At 41.5% G+C, this 17,984-nt stretch overlaps 1 protein-coding gene across 2 annotated transcripts in view; it reads right to left on the bottom strand.

The window, feature by feature from the left end:
• BRINP2 (BMP/retinoic acid inducible neural specific 2) overlaps nucleotides 1-17,984 on the bottom strand; it is a 108,593-nt gene that overhangs the window by 63,592 nt on the left and 27,017 nt on the right. Inside the window, exon 1 of one of the 2 annotated variants that reach the window (XM_041751019.1) lies at nucleotides 12,369-12,435. The exons of the other annotated variant lie outside the window; for it this stretch is intronic. The gene's annotated coding sequence lies outside the window, so the exon portion shown is untranslated. Of the gene's footprint in view, nucleotides 1-12,368; nucleotides 12,436-17,984 lie in introns of those variants that run through there. 2 annotated transcript variants of the gene reach the window in all.

Here is a 17,984-nt window from a genome sequence, read left to right as displayed (position 1 = left end):
CCTTCCTTCCTTCCTTCCTTCCTTCCTCCCTCCCTTCCTTCCTTCCTTCCTTCCTTCCTTCCTTCCTTCCTTCCTTCCTTCCAGTTCCAGTTCAATCAAAAAACCGATAGGCAGGCCTGTGCAGGTGGGTGAACTAGGAAGCATCTGAATCCACGTAAGGTAGGTGGTTGAGTGGGACAGCAGCCCATTGGAGACAGGAAATTGGTTACATACAGAGAGATTTAGCCAATAAGTAAATATATTGAGGAGAACAGGAGCTAAATTTCTCATGGTCAAAGAGGGAAATTATAAACATGGAAAGAACAAAAGCTATAATAAACCCTCTGGTGTGGCCTTAAGATTAGAAGTATGAACTCATTTTTCCTAATATACATAGAGAAATAGAAGGACAGAGAGACACAGAAATGGAGCAGTTGACAGATGAACAGATAGGGAGATACATGTTTGATAGATATAAAAGAATGTGTGTGTACTAAATATAATATGATACTCTAGATTGGATTCTGGAATAGAAAAAAGGATATTAGTAGAAAAACTGATGTAGGGGATCCCTGGGTGACTCAGCAGTTTGACACTTGCATTTGGCCCAGGGCGTGATCTTGGGGTCCCAGGATCAAGTCCCATGTCGGGCTCCCTGCATGGAGCCTGCTTCTCCCTCTGCCTGTGTCTCTGTCTCTCTGTGTCTCTCATGAATAAATAAATAAAATCTTTTTAAAAAAAGAAAGAAAGAAAGAAAAACTGATGTAATCTGAATAAAGTTTGTGGTTTAATTAACAGTGTTGCTCCTATGTTAATTTCTTAATTTTGACAAATGTACTATTGTTACAAGATATTAAAATTAGGGGAAGCTGGGTGAAGGATACACAGGAAGCCTGTGCTCTAACTTTTCTATAAATCTAAAATTATTCCAAAATAAAATGCTTATTTAAAATTGAAGTGTATATATGCATATATACACACACAAACACACACATAAACACACTAATACATTCCCTTGTGTATGACACATATACATACACACAAGCCATCTCTCCCAGTTCTGTCTACTGCAAGTATGTCCAGTAGGGCTCATCTCACTTTAAGATCTTGGTTTCTAAGTCCTGTTCTCCACCAAAAGGAATCAGGGATTCTTGGAGAAATGGATGATTACGGCATATGGCTGTTAAGGTGTAACATGAAGTTGGAACCTCTTTTTATGATAGAAACATTCGTGTCCTGGCAAATTTTTAACAGTCAAACTAGCATTTGCCAGTTTCCATGGTGTAAATATTCACAACATGCCTATTCCAGGCTACCAACTTGACCTTAATGACATACAATTCCTGAAAAATTTGCAATGGTTCCTACAAGCAATGTAATCCAGCTCCAGCAAACCACTGGATTAATATAAAAATGTATATGTCTCTAAAGAAGGATGGATAAATGTTAAAAGAACATAGAGCCAGCTTGAGAAAGGTTCCTCTCATCAATTATGGGACAATGAACATCAGAATAAATATTGGTAATAATGGATTATATTTCTTTGAGTAAATAGTCTATGAGGCTACACTATTTACACACACACATACACCAATATTGGGGGGGGGGTGAAGCTTTTTCCTGAATAAAATGCCAACTAATAAATGCAGGGAAAAAATGATGGAATTAGAAAATTATCATTTAGAAATTATCGAGTGATAATTCGTTCAACTGAGAAACAAATCAGTGCTAAACTGTGAAATAACCCATTTTTCATCAAAGGAGAATACTTCACAGTCTCACAATATCTTCCTTGAAATAATTATTAATTACACAGGGAGGAAAATAACTTTACAGTGGACAAACCTGACAGCCACCATCTTATCCTAGTGATCCAAGTTCATGTCACCAGAGGTTAGATGAAAAATCATGTGAGATCACATCACTTCTCTCATACTTCAGGCAAAAAAATCCTAACTTGAATTCAACTTGAGGAAATATCACACAACCTAAATTGAGAGATATCCTACAAAATAATGAACCTGTAATCTTCAAAAATGTTAAGGTCACAAAGGCCAGAGAATGACTGAGGACCTAATTGTTCTAGTTTGAAGGGCACTGAAGAAAGACATGGCAACTCTAAGCAATGTGCAATCCGGGTTTGGATCTTTTGTTATAAAAGACATTCTTGGGTCAGTTATGAAACTTCAATGGGGTCTCTGGATAAAGGGCATATGGGAGTTCTTTGTATTCCTGTATGACTTTTTTATGAGATTGAAATTATTTCCTTGTACAAAGGGAAAAGGAAAAAAGTAAAAGAAATTTATACATGATCACACAGCTCATGCAGCCAACATTGAAACCACGATTGTTCTAATTCTGACACCTGTGCTATTTACCAATCCATGATTCAAAAATGTTTGTCCATTGAATTAAAGAGAGATATGTAAGGTAGGGACAGATCCCTGTTAAGACAGACAGACCCTGATTCTTCACATCTTAGAAGATACAACCAGAGACTTGCCAACATGTGGCTGTATCCAGCATTGTCCAATAAAAATATAATGCAAACTACACAGATACTATAAATTTATTATCAGCTACATTAAAAAGGTAAAATGAAGTAGAAAAATCAATTTTAATAATATATTTTATTTAACCTACCAAATCCAAGATATTGTCATTTGAAATAACTTTGTATGGTGACAGGTAGTAACTATACTTTTCATTATAAGCATTTCATAATGTGTATAATTGTCAAATCACTACGTCACACACCTGAGACTAACTTATATTAGTACAGCAACTACACCTTAACTTAAAAAATAAAACAAAAACACAACATTTTGTCATTTGAACATGTAATTTAAGAAAATTATTACCAAGATAGCTTATGTTTTTTCACACTGAGTCTGAAATCTAGGGTATATTTACATTTATAGCACATGTCAAAGTCTAATTTTTCATCAGAAATACTTGATTCGGGGCAGCCTGAGTTCAAAACTCAGAGGTTTAGCGCCGCCTTCCCCACAGGTGTGGTCCTGGAAACCCAGGACTGAGTCCCACGTCAGACTCCCTGCATGGGATGGAGCCTGCTTCTCCCTCCGCCTGTGTCTCTGCCTCTCTCACCCTCCCTCTCTCTCTCTCTCTCTCTCTCTCTCTGTGTCTTTCATGAATAAATAAATAAAATCTTTTTTTAAAAAAAAAAGAAAGAAATACTTGATTCTTTGTTTAGATTTGAAATAATCTGCAGTTGGAAAAAGAAATCACATATCCAGCATATTCTAAGTATATTTAATTTTTTTCTGATACGAAATAAGTTTTGAAATTTAAATTAATTAAAACTAGGGATCCCTGGGTGGCGCAGCAGTTTGGCGCCTGCCTTTGGCCTGGGGCACGATCCTGGAGACCCGGGATCGAATCCCACGTCGGGCTCCCGGTGCATGGAGCCTGCTTCTCCCTCTGCCTGTGTCTCTGCCTCTCTCTCTCTCTCTCTCTCTCTCGCTCACTCTCTCTCATAAATAAATAAATAAATAAATAAATAAATAAATAAATAAATCTATCTTAAAAAAAATAATAATAAAAAGATGCACTAGTCTCTTCACACCAACCCTCACACACCTGCCCTGAAAAATGAATTAGAAAGTATCTGCAAAGCTGTGCTCTCCTGAGAGAAAAGTGTTGCAAGTAAATTTAGATTGGTAATTGTTGCCAAGTGCTGCAATCAGGATCCATTTTCATCTCTTTGTTATGATTTTATGTATTTCTAAATTTTCTACAAAACAATGCATTATTTTGTAATCAGGAAAAAAAAAACCTTTTTCTAATTAGAAAATAATTTAAAATACGAGGAGTCCTGTTCTCTCTTTTTCCCATCATCTATATGACTGGGCAAGACTCAAGTCAGCCATTCTGGCCAGAGAGCTTCAGCCACCAGTTCCAACAGGTGGTCAGATAATCCTTCCATTTCCAACCATCTCAGCTGCTCTCACTTGGTTGCCCCACTTGTGTGAGGAGGAGCTGGGGTGTAGTGGAAACAAACAGAAACAATTCATCACACTCATTCATAAAACATCGCTCCTTCAGGCTCCTCCAGCTCTCTGCCTGCCCCGCCATCCTTGACATTTTGCCAATGCTCGCGCCTCCTGCCTGTTCGGGCCTTGGCCAGGCTGCCCCAGGCTTGGGGGGAGGGGGGGGCTGCAGGCAGATTCTGGAACTGGCACTGGTGGTTCCACAGGACGGGGCTCTCTGGCTTAAGGCTAAAACTGCCCTCCTGACATCGCAGCTGCCATGGAACGACCTGGGCAGCAATCACCCAGATGCTCTCTGGGCTTGTTGTCTCCTGAAGTTTCAATTAAAGATGCTCTCAGTTCCTGTGCTTTGTTTTTTCTCATCCCAACTCAGAACCCTCCCCTCCCGTCTAGGGGCGACTGCATGCCATGGTTCAGATTGTCCCTGCAAACACCAAGTAGCACCATGTCGTCCAAGGGCATGGCTTCCTGCGTGGTGGAGCACAACGCAACCTGTGCCATCATGTCTGAGGCCCTGCCAGGTCCTCCATTTTCTCTTAACCTCCACGATGACAATGAGGTCACCTTGTTGGTGACGCAGCACCATCAACACACCCTGAGGTGGCCTGACAGGCTTACAACATTTGAGGCCGTGATCCAAATAGGGGATTTCAGGGAAGAGGGGCTGCAGAATAGTGCACACGGTTTATAGTCATAGGACCTTGGGAGCTCTTGCTCCGGAGGGCTGTTATCAAGAGTTAGCAGGTTGCAACTGCCTCCACAACAGTCATGGAGGGAACGGTAAGCATACTGCTTAAAATACTTATTTTCCCATTGTCCAGTTTTGGTTCATTCATAGACACAAAGCGATTCTCCTCTGTCCCCTAAAATAAACCTCTCAACATCGTTCTGGAAACTACCCTCACATAGCCCCACCCCCCATTCCATGAACATCCCCAAGTTTGGCTTCTGCAAAACCCACAGCAACTGACTACTCTCCAGACCGGAGGGACGTCCCAGTACCCGTAGCTAACACTCACGGAGTAGTCACGGGTCCAGCCAACGTTCTCACTGCTTCACATACAGTGTCTCACTGTGAGCATTGTGTTCTACTCTTATTTTATGTTTATGGATGAAGAAATGAGGAGCTAAAGAGATTAAGTAGTTTGTCCAGGTCCCAGCATGTTATATGGCCGGGGCAGGTTGTCTGGATCCAGAGCCAGGTTGTAGCCACTTGGTTCTACCCTTCACAACCCAATTTTCCTTCATCACACTCTGGCTTCTTCACACCTTTGGTCACTTCCAGACTCTCTCGGCTCTCTTCTCCCTCCCTTTGCTTCTATGTGTCTGCCTTCTCTTGCTTTTTTTTTTTTTTTTAAAGATTTTATTTACTTATTCATGAGAGAGAAGCAGAGACACAGGCAGAGGGAAAAGCAGGCTCCATGTGGGGAGCCCAATGTGGGACTCGATCCCAGGACCCCTGGATCACAACTTGAGCCGAAGACAGATGCTCAACCAATGAGCCACCCAGGGACCCCTTTCTCTTGCTTTTGCTGCTTCCCCTCTAAAGGCAGCTTCCTGGTCCACCCCCGCCACGCTCATATGGTCCTCCACCCATTCAGCACAGGCCTGTTCTCCCTTGGTTCTCAGGGAAAGAAACCAACCAAAAAAACCTGCAATGATGGTGATCAAAAAAACTGGAAGATGGCCGGGAAGATGGCCACCATGTCAGCAGCTGACACCTGGAATTCTAGACTTGTAGAAAGGCCCCTGTTTCATAGAGGAAGAACTGGAGTCCAGAGTGTGGTTACAAGGTTGAGGCTTATGTAGCCAGTTAACGATGACCTGTGATTAGAATCTAGGCAGGTTTTTGCCGCCCAGCCCCGAGACCCTTCACTGAACCCCACTCTCTTGACAAGACTATGGTTCTAACAAAGACCCGAGGGACCCATTATCCACACAGGATTTCTACCTGCCCACCCTGATGTATCCAGCTCCCAGGGCAACATTTATCTTCAGCAGCTCTTCTTCCCCCTTGGAAGCCTCTTTGCATCCCACATTTCTACCCTCCCTTTGTCTTAGGCTCTGAGTTTTCTCTGGGCCTGCCTTCCGTCTACCTGCCCACCTGCGATCTTGATTTTTCCAAGCTGTTAGCCCTCTGGCTCTCAGTAACATCCTTCTTCTCCTGTAGGGTTGTTTTCAGCAGGATACAAAGGCCATTAGTAAATCAATAACCCTTGATTTAGAAAAGGGGGGTGGTGGTGGTGGAGGAAGGGACCTGGAGTTTTTAATTCAGATCTAGCAACTCCTGGGGCATTGTCAGGAGCATTCTAAAATTAGGCCTTTGAAACGCATGATGCTGCAGCTGTTGGAACTTGATAGCTTCCTGCCCATAAACACGAGCAGCTTGCTATGGGTGGGATCATTAACCGAATTCTCCCTCTCCTGCAGTCGGTATGGCTTCCTCTGACTCTGATGCCATATGTATCATCTCTTGCTTTGGAGCTCTTTGTTTTATTCTTGTCTCCTTTGCCTCCTCTCCATTCATCACTTTCGTGGGCTCCACATGTGGCCTTTTTCTTCTTTCTAGGAATCTTTCCATTTCCATGTATCAATGCGTTTCCATCCAATGCAGCAAATACTTCTGCCAGTACATAGTCTCATTTATCAACAGAGCCATGTTGAGCATCCATCCATAAGCACGTGCCTTTCTGATATGTTTACAAAGATGATCCTCCAAAAGTCAGCACATGCCCTAGGACCCATCATGCTACCTACTGACCTTTGAGGACTCCTCTCATTCTACTGTCCTTACTCCTATTCCAACCTGTATACAGAGTGGGAAACAGACAGAGAGCTCCAGACAAGTGTGTGAAGGGGGCAAGAGAAGTGATGGCATGAACACACACTCTAAGACCAACGTCATGATGTCTAAAATAACACACTTAAGATTTAACCATATAACATTGGAATTCTGCATTTCCTTTGATCTAGCAAGTCTATATCTGGACAATTATTTTGGAGTTGTACACAAAGCTTCAGCTACAAGGATGTTTACTGATTGACAACATGGGAGAGAAAAACTGAGAGCTATTTATGTTTCCAAGGTATTTTAGTTACCTATTACTGTGTAACAAATCTTAGTGGCTGAAAATAATAAAAATTACTATCTCACACAATTTCTGTGGGTCAGGAATTTGGATGGTTCTGGCTCTGGGTTTCTTAGGAGGTGGCAGTCATTATGTTGGCTAGGGCTCCAGGCATCTGAAGATGTGGGGATAGAAGAACCATGTCTAAGTTGGTTCACTCTCAAGGCTGGGAGGTGGGTGCTGGCTCTCAGAAGGAGGTCTCCACTCCTCTTCACATGGACCTCTGCAAAGGACAGCGTGAGTATCCTCACAACATGGAACAGTGAGTGCTCCCAAAGACAGCAAAGCAGAAGCAATAATGACTTTCATGACCGAGCCATGGAAGCCACATACCACGATTTCCACTGTATTTATTGCTTATGTAGACCTGATACTCTGAGGAGGGGACTACCCAAGAATCATTGAAGGCCATCTTGAAGGCTGGCTACCTACCACATACGGGGAAGACTTCACCCAGAGAAGAGGCTGGGTTCTCTCTCCTCACCAAGAACTCTTTGCACTGTGACTTTGAGAGAAAAACAAAGCTAGTCTGGCCCTGTTAGTTTTAGAGTTCTTTGTTTTTGCCAGCTGTCTGCACGCAGCAGATATGCATTCGCCTGCTTTCTGTCATCCAATAAACCCAGCACAGCAGGCTCTGCTTCTGTGGCCCAGCAGTCAGCTTGGAGGGGTAGTGATGGGAGGGCCTGTGTATCTACGCCCAATTTAGTTCCAGATCTAGGTCACATCTTCATCTCTTTCAAAAAATGAAGCTCATCTTTACATGTGTCTTATTCCTCAATTGATTCACAAGTTCTGAGTGTTTTTACTGACCCATCACATTCCCAATTGGGTTTTACATGTTAAAATGTGATCCTTATAACAGAGGAAAGTTCAAAACATCTAAATGATGTAAAACAGATTGTTTGAGCAAATTATGGTATATCCATATAATTCAGGCTAATGCAATCATTTAAAAGTATGCTATATAAGAATATTTAATGATACAGAAAACTGGTTAGGCTATATTACAAATATAGGATATAAAATAGCATACAAGTTATTGTTCTATTAAAAACAATATGTATATCCTTAAAAAGACTTCTACTATAGGGACGCCTGGGTGGCTCAGTGGTTGAGCATCTGCCTTCAGCCCCAGGGCATGATCCTGAAGTCCCGGGATCGAGTCCCACATCAGGCTCCCTGCATGGAGCCTGCCTCTTTCTGTGTGTATCTCTCATAAATAAAATATTGAAAAAAAAAAAGACTTCTACTATATATAGATAGATAGATCTCTATCTATCTATCTATCTATCTATCTATCTATCTATATAGTTGGTAGGTTTATGGGGTAAAGATTCCTTTCTTTTGGCTAATCTGTTTTTCCTAAATTTCCTATATTTTACATTCATTACCTCTGTAGTGAGAAAAAAAGGAGAAGAAGTTTGTGGTTGCTAGTTCAGGGGTTCAATTAAAAGTAACTAGAGTTTTCTAGCATCTTTTATTGGAGAGTCGAGTATTTGAGTGACTCCCAGCCCACTTCCATAAGTTCATTTGACACCACTAATGCTTCTTTCATAAACACTCTCTTCTCTTGGCTTCCTAGTGCACACACCCTTTCTGTTTTTCTGGGTTTTTTTTAATGCTTTTCTGTAGCCACTCCTTGCAGATCCATACTCCTATACCAAGTCATTAAATGTGGAATTTCTCAAAGCTCAGTTCCAGGCCTTTACCCCTTTTTGCTATATGCTGTACCCTGGGTGGCCTCACCCACATTCACGGCTACACAAGGCAGCTGCCCATAGATAAGAAATTCATGCCTCAAGCCCAGTCTTCCCTCGTGAGCTCATATGATTTGTTTTTACAACCTGAGTATTTTAGCTGATGTTTCAAACTTTCTCAAGTCAGTAAGTCCAGAATCAGCCTCATGTTCTTAAATGGTTGCTTACCAAAGTGAAGGGCAAAATAATCCATCTCTTCTTGGGGTTCTCAGTCTTGGCTGGATATTGGAATCACCTGGAAAGCCTTTTAAAAAATACCAACACCTGAACCCCGCATAGGTTCTGTTTTAAAAACATGGGGTCAGGCCCTGGAGTGAGTATTTTTTTTAAAGTCCCTTCAAAGGATTTTAATGAGTAGACAGTGTTAAGTGCCACCAATCTACTTATTCAATAGAAAACTAGTAATTTTGATATCTTCCTTTTTCTTGTCCCTAAAGTATAACCTATCACTAATTCTATCAATTTGACTTCTAAAATATGCTCAAAGTTAATCATAAGTCTTTGTCCTCCCTGCCACCACCTTAATCTAAACTATCATTTCTCATCTGGACTTTCAGTGCATTCTGCATAATGCATCAGATCTGAACATGTCATCTCTTTTCCTTCCTGTGGTGACACACCCCAAATTGGCCCCCAGTGAGTCAGAGCCTTGTGTAATTCTCTCCTCTTGAGTGCAGAAAGAACCTGTAGCTTGCTTCTAACCAACAGAATGCAGCAAGTGATGGGATGTCACTGTCACTGTCATGATTACATTATATTATGGAAGACTTCGTTTTAGCCGACCGGAGAGAGTCTTCTGCTGGCCTTGAGGAAATGAATGGCCAGTCTGTGAACTACCTATGCAGAAGGGCCATGTGGCAGTGGCCTGTGGTCAGCCTCCAGGACCTGAGGCCAACCTCCAGCCAGAACAAAGCTGGGGCCCTCAGACCATTAACTGTAAGGAAATGTATTCTTCCACAAGCTGCAGGTTCTTAAAAGTGGTTTCTTTCTTAATTGAGCTTCCAGTGACAATGTAGCCTGGCCAACAGGCTACTGCAGCCAAGTGGGGCCCTGAGCAAAGGATCTAGCTAAGCTGTGGATTCCTGAATCATGGGAACTGTGAGATAATTGATGTGAGTTGGTTTAAGTCACTAGATTTGTGCTAATCTGTTATGCAGCTATAAAAAATGAATAGACCTCTGTATTATCAACTCCCAAACACATCAATCATTCAAGGGCTTCCCATCACTCTTTACATGAATGATCTGGTTTCTCCCACCTGCTCTGTGTACCAGCTGTGTAGACGTTGGATGAGTCTAATACCCTTCAACCACAGGGCATTTGCTTCTAATGTTGCCTCTGTGGGAGCAAATGTTCTTGAGGGCATCTATCTCTTACTCAACCCACCTCTTTAAGGAAGCTTTCCTTGAATCTCCGTGTTAGGGTCAAATTCTTGATTTTAGCCACCTGTAACACTGTCTCTGTTTTACCCATACAACTTGCCAACTATAATTTTATATATTTGTTTGGATCATTATTTGATCAAAGCATGTCTCTCTTCCTAGTCTGTAAGTTCCATGAAGGTTGAATTATCACTTGTTTTGGCTTCTCATTTTCTCTAAATTTAAATTTTTTTTTTTTTATTTATGATAGTCACACAGAGAGAGAGAGAGAGAGGCAGAGACACAGGGCAGAGGGAGAAGCAGGCTCCATGCACCGGGAGCCTGACGTGGGATTCGATCCCGGGTCTCCAGGATCGTGCCCTGAGCCAAAGGCAGGCGCTAAACCGCTGCGCCACCCAGGGATCCCAGGCTTCTCATTTTCTCAATAATTCTCATTTTAATCCCAATACTTAACATATTACCTAATGTTTAAAATGTTCCTTGAATGAATGAATGAATGAATGAATGAATGAATGAATGAATAAAAAGTGACATGGATATGGCTCTTATTCCCACTTCACCCCAGTGCATTACGATTAGAGCCAGTGCTCTAATATAATCTCACTTCACCTCAATGGATCCAAGTTAAATGAAAGTTTATAAGCTTAGGATTCAGGAAAAACCATCAGCCAAATATTCAACAACTTTTACTCTTCAAGCAAAGTATTTTTAACGGCAACCAACTATATGTAAGGCTATGTGTTAATTATATATGGGCTGCCAAGAGGTACAATGCAAAATCTCTGGCTTTCTATAACAAGCAAGGATGAGTGGTAGGGTCTCAAGAGAAAACTAAAGAAACCTCTTTTATTCAAGAAATAGTCCTTCGTGATACAGTTGAGGAAGCTGAAATTGCCAGAAGACTCTTATTCAAGCCCATCCTAAAAAAATTAAGGACAAGTTAGGAGAATTAATTTAGGGCATAGATATTCCATCATAAGTTTAAGCTTCTATAACTCTTGAATGCCCAAATTCAATTCAGCACCTGTTTCATAAAGTATGAGTCACAATAAATCCTATTTTTATACCTTACATTTATTCCATAAAATATTGACTAATTTCTACATGCTAAGCACTAGTCAACTATTTCTTTAATTTACATTCTAGTGGGATAGAGCACAGACAGCAAACATATCAATAATTAAATATATAATATATCAGGTGGTAGTAGTTCCATGAAGAAGAATATAGCAAGCAGAGGGAATAGAGAGCAATAGTGTGTGGGGGGTGCTGTTTTATATCAAGTATTCAAGTAATAGGTACATTTGAGTGAGATGGTTACATTAAGAGGGCATTTGGAGGATAAAAGCACACTAGGCTGAGGGAGGAGTGTGTGTAGGCAGGAGCTTGCTTTGTCAACTAGAGGAATGGCAAAGAGGCTGGCATGGCAGCGGAGTCATGAGGGAGTGAGGGGGTAGGAAAAAGTGGGGTCAGGTAGGTAGCAGGCAACCAGATTCTGTAAGATCCTATGGGGTATGAGCTTTACTTGAGTGCAACGTTATGCTGTAGTAGGTTTGCTCAGGCTGCTCTGTTGACACAAGAATCTATCTGGAATGCCAAGGGTGGAGAAGAGACTGGGTCAGGTCAGAAGTCAGACAACAGACCACGTAAAAGATGAGGGTGCCTCGGACTAGGGAGGTGGCTATGGAGATGGTGAACAATAGTCAAATTCTCTCTGCATATCACAAGTAGAGCATCTGCTGAGGCATTGGCTGGCGGCCAATGGACAAGTTGACCATCTCCTAGAATTCAGCACATTTTTTTTTAAGATTTTATTTATTTGTTCATTAGAGACAGGGAGAGAGAGGCAGAGGGAGAAACAGGCTCCATGCAGGGAGGTCGACGTGGGACTCGATCCTGAGACTCAGGATCACACCCAGGACTGAAGGCGGCACTAAACCACTGAGCCACCCCGGCTGCCCATGCGCATTTTATTTTTAAAGAAGACACCCTTCAGTCTCTTTCCTGCCCTGCTTTCATACATCATCATCAACAAAACAATTCTGGGATATGCCTGAATCCCAAATCACTCAACTTAAATACAATTTTAAGAATTAGAATGCTAAGAAGCACCTTTTTACCGTGAATATGCTGTCCTTTTTTTGTATCTTCACTGAGGAAAGATGAGAGGAAAATGCTTCAGCTGGAACATGAGGTCCACTTGGAGACAAAGGGAAATCCAGATCAGATGCTATGAGTAAGTAAAAATGAGTCCTTAAAATAACCATCAATTCCAGTCTGCCTGGGACATTTGGGGGGAGGGTTGGTGGCCCTCCAGGTTCCTCTTGTCTCTGTGATTTGGGCCTCAGAAGGAGCTGATGATCAAAATTATCAGATAATCCTCCTCCTTCTCCAGAGCAAGCTGGGCTCATGCTGTGCAAAGTTGCCCTTAAAAAGTCAAACAAAAACTGCTCCAGTACATGTGGCCAATGTTGGAAATCCAAACCACCACCCTGCTGCAAATAGATCACTGATTTTCTGCAAGTTTGGCCTCCAGCTGCTGTCTGTAAGGAAATTATCATGCTGCCCAGTTTAAAAGTTTATAACTTCAACCATTTGGAAGCAATAAGGTATAATGGTGGAAGATCTTTACATATGCTTACCTGACCCTCCATACCCATCTTGCGATGAGGAAAATATCTAAGGGTGATATTTTCAGGGATGAAAATAGAATAAAACATCTATGTCTATGTGAAGCTTGTGTGTATGGTGTGTGATTGTGTTATCTACAAGAATCTGTGTTTTTAGGATTAGGATGGGCAACGTCAGATAAATGACAGAGAGAAGAAAATAAAATTCATCTTTCTCTTGACTCTTATAATCTCCTAACTGCCAAATTTAAAGGGATCCTTGAAGGGCTAACTTGACTTTTCTAGCAGCGTGTGCCATGGATGGAGGTCATTCTTCTTGCTAAAACATATCCTTTCGTTCTCCAGCTGTTGGATGGCTGAGCACCTACTACATGTCAGGAAGGACTAGGGTACAAAGAGGGATGAAGGATCTGCTTCTTCAGATCAGGGGCTATCCAGTGTCCTTTTGAGGCTAGTCCCTCATGCTCTTACACTTCCCTTGCCCTCTGAACACAGGAGGCTCCAGCCTGCCATTCTTGGAGGACTTCTTTTCCTCATTACCAAGGTTCCCAGACTTCCACACTTTTCCCTGTTACCCATACAGCCATGCCACCCAAATTTACAAATCTGAGCTCCAGACCTGCATATATGCATGCACGTGCATGCAATACATGCATGTATGATCATTATTGGGTTTGTTAAAAGATTAAAGTCATTGCATGCTGTCTGCAACAAGGAAAATAATACAGAGGTCTGAAGAAGACATTCACTCTACCTTCTCCAGTTCCACTGCTCTGAATAAGAAACGTTAACATCTTAGTGCACATCTTCAACAAACTTCTCCCATCCATGCTCATATAAATCTATATGCAAGTCTGTTTATATGTTGTATATATATATACACATACATTTGTATATTTCCATATCCATTTTCTTATGTAAATTTTCTACAGACATCTTAATCTCAGTGCATCTTATATTTAGACTTTAGACCCAAATATCCACGACCTAAGTTCATGTTTCCTTTGCTTCGAACTGGAAACAAGCAATAGTTTCCTAACTCATCAATCTACCTGCCCCCCATCACCATATCCATATCCATATCCATATCCATATCCATATCCATATCCATATCCATATCCATCCTTTTCTCCCCTAATAGTGACCATTCTAACATGCAAATCTGATCTGTTCAATATCTTTCAGTGCCTTCTCACTGCTTGCACGAGATTTCCTAACACCTTTCCCTTGTCGAAAGGGCCTTTGGGATCCAACTTCAATCCTTGTAGCTTTAGTTTTTGTCACATCTCACACTCCATTGTGTGCCCATCATCCAACACCATATTCCCCCATCCTATTCATCTATGCTTCAGGCATATTCCATACTTTCTTCTGTCTCTGTTCCCCTGCATATGCTCTGCTCTCTTCCTGGATGAGGGTAGGCATTAGTTAGCTAGGTACACTTTAACAAAATGTCACAGAGTGGATGGGTTAAACAACAGAAATTTATTTTTGCCCACTTTGGGAGACTGGAAGTCTGAGATCAGGGTACCAGCATAGTTAGTTGTGTTCTATTGAGAACTCCCTTCCTGACTTACAGATGGCCAAGTTCTTGCTGTGTCACCACATGTGGGGGGAGGGGTAGGGAGAGAGAGAGAGATAGCTTTGTCTCTTTCCTCTTTCTCTTCTTTTAAGGACACAGCTCTACAGTATAGAGGCTCCACTCTTATGATTTCATTTAATCTTAATTAGCTCCTAAGGATCCCATCTCCACATACAGTCACATTGGACTTCACCATATGAATTGGGTGAAGATTCTGCTTTCTTCTCAGCACAAGAGTTAAGAGAGGGTGCTTTGAGCTAGACTGCCTAGGTCTGAATCCTCCTCTGCCAATTGGTCTCTGAGTGACTTTGAGCAGGTTACTTAATTAATCTACCTGTGCTTTAGATATATGAGAATCAGAATCATCCAAAGGGCTTACTAAAACACAGGCTCCTTCCGAGTCAGCAGGTCTGGGGAGTGGGGAGCTGAGAACTTGCATTTGTAACAAGGTCCCTAGTGACAATGCCATTGCCTCTGGAGGCACTGCATTTGGAGAGCTATCTCCCTACAATAAGATGGGGCTGGTAGTACCCTCCTAAGTTTGTCATTGGAATGATTAGAGGAGTTACAGGGTAAAGTGTTCAGAGCAGTGCCTATTTATGCTAATTGTCCAATGGATGTCAGCTATCACTGCTGTTCTCTCCCTGGCAAAACTGTACATTTTCCATCATTCATATTACATTTTACATTTGCCAAAAAGCCTTCTTGATGTTTTGTATAATCTGTAGTCTTATACCTATATTCGCCCTACCCTATTATAGAACTTAACACACAAAATTGTAACTACTTACACCAGACACAAATAGCTTAAGAATGGGAACTTTGTCTGATTTACCTTTGAATTCCCAGGATATGAAGGCCAGAGAACAGCTGCCCAATGACTATATTTTGATTGAAGAGATTAATGCAGCGTCTCCAGCATCTACAGGTATACATATAGGGTTGACCAGACTCAGGAAGAATAGGTGTCCAGTCATCATTTAGATGCTCGCCTAAATGCTAACATATGAGTTTTCTCTTCTGGCAGTGGTTCTCAGTTCTGACCACATTAGAATCATCTTTTACACCAAGCCGATACCTGGGGCCCTCCCCAGCATAATCAGTGCAGTATCTCTGGGTCTAGGGCCCGGGCACTAAGTTTTTCAAATGTATCCGGTGATTCTAATGTATAACTAGGGCTGAAAACAAGAGGGCCAGCAGAAAGCAATCTATTAAAATGTGCATTTCCTTCAACATTAGCAGCCTTCTACTTCGGACCATACATTTGTTTCTCTTATCCCAATATAAATTGCCAGCTTTGAACAGTCATGAAAAGGGGTAAATAGAGAAATTAGCATTTGTAGAGCACTTTACAGTGTTCAAAGCACTTTCATACTCAGTGTGTCATCAAAATCTTAAAATAACCCAGTGAGGAAGGTATCATTATTCTTTACAAATGCTTTGAGGCAACAGCCCCGCGAGGGGGGGTACACACCAAACCCTCTTAAAAGAAACAACAAATCAGCAAAATGCCATCTGCCTGGTTTTTTGCTCTTAGCCTATCTGTTAACGACAATGCTACCTATAGGCCATCTTCGCTACTCATCCAAGATTTGGATTCCAAACATTTTTTTTTCCATTTGGCTTTTGGCATACCATATTCCATGGCTGGTCAATGACTTCTGCTTTGTCCCTTGGCATCCCTAGGTTGGTTTGGCTCTTGGCCAGCTGCTTTTGAAGAGCTGATTCCCTCTTTCTCACAGACATTGGTGCTGGTTTGATTTCACTCTGCCCACTGGGAGATCCTACATTTTTCTCAATCTTATGGTTAAGAAGACTTCAGTCCAGAGGAGTGAGTCACACAGTCAGTGAATGGCAGGACCAGGAATCAAACCAAGATAAAGTAAGAAACAACCCAGGAGGACTAAGTGCTCTGAGGTAGGAGTGGACAGGAAACAGGAAGAAAGACTCAGGGAAGAAAGAGAGGGCCCTGGGCATGTGCTTTGCCCAACACAAGCCTGTCTGTCCTAGGCTGCTTCTGAGCTCAGGGGCATAAGATTCGGACTACAAAAGAGCAACAACATTGTTTAAAATGGGTGAATGGAGTCAAAGGGTAAAAAACAAGAGAGAAGTGAATTAGTTTGATGCCTAGCATAATAAAAGAATCACAATTAGAACTGATAGAGCTTGTAAGTCCTTAAATGAGAAAATACCATCAGCCCAGAAATAAATATAGTACAGAAACAGGTGAAAAGCAGAAAGAAAAAAGTCCTCAAGGTGCATTGACAACATTGTTTCCACTTCAAAATCAATAACAGTGTTAAAACAGAGCAGCAAAAACGTAAAAATAAAAATAAATAAAAACACATGGAATAAAGCTGTTGTTAAAAGTAGTACCTGCAGGGGGGCATCTCAGTTGGTTAAGCTTCCAAATCCTGATCTCCACTCAGATCTTTTTTTTTTTTTAAGATTTTATTTATTCATTTGCAAGAGAGAGAGAGAGGGCTCATGTGCACCAGTGCGGGGAGTGGTAGAAGGAGAATGAGAAGCAGGCTCCCTACTGAGCAGGGAGCCCTATGCGGGGCTTGATCCTAGGACCCTGAGAACATGACCAGAGCCAAAGTCAAACTTAACAGACTGAGCCACCCAGGTGGTCTCCCAGCTCAGGTCTTAATCTCAGGGTTGTGAGTTCAAGCCCTGTCCTGGGCTCCACACTGGTTGTGGCGCCTAGTTAAAAAACAACAACAAAAAAGTGGTACCTGCTGGCTAGAATGCTATAATTCTATTACATTGTGTTTAGGAGAAGGTTTAAACACATGTGATTAAAAAATAATAAAATGACAGTGTCAAATAGAGGGCCTTACATGGACCATGAACTGAGTTATTGGGTTATAGTAGCGTTTTTTTGTTTTGTTTTGTTTTGTTTTGTTTTGTTTTTTTTTAAGGAAACTATTAGAGACCAGCCCTCTTTGGAAGGGTGAGTGTTGCTTTGTGATCTGTTGGAGTCAGTCTTGCACACATGTAAGGACACTTAAGCCTGTGAAGTTCATTCCATAGGGTGGGAACACACACAAAAAAGCATGAAAACCAATGATGTAAATGGGTATTTAAAGACATGAAATAGGGTTTAAAAAATAGCAACAATAGTTTGCTAAATATACTGGAACTTAAATCTCCTAAAAAAGTATGTTGCTCATCAAAGAGGTCCCTTGGGTACACTGTTTTATTCCAGGGATGTGACAATGACCCAAAAATATTTTCGGAAGTGCCTCCAAAACCTGAAGCACGTTTTTGTAAATATAATTAATGGTGGCAAATATTTGTCCTTTGAGGGAATAATGCACGTTTAGATTAAAAGTCAGAACCAAGTATGATGAATAAGAAAGAAGTCCAATGGTGAGCATTTTTAAATTTTGCATATGCAGGCTCTGCCTTTCTGCTTGACATAAGTGACCAATAGATGTTGGATGAAACAATGAGCAAATGAACCAATGAGTGGAAAGTATTTTGCTATGAGGCCTAGAAAGTGATATTTTT

Source organism: Vulpes lagopus, chromosome 1, assembly GCF_018345385.1.
Source record: "Vulpes lagopus strain Blue_001 chromosome 1, ASM1834538v1, whole genome shotgun sequence".
In the NCBI taxonomy this organism is placed as follows: Eukaryota; Metazoa; Chordata; class Mammalia; order Carnivora; family Canidae; genus Vulpes; species Vulpes lagopus.
Note: the sequence above shows the minus strand (reverse complement) of the source record. Positions and strands in the feature narration are given on the sequence as shown.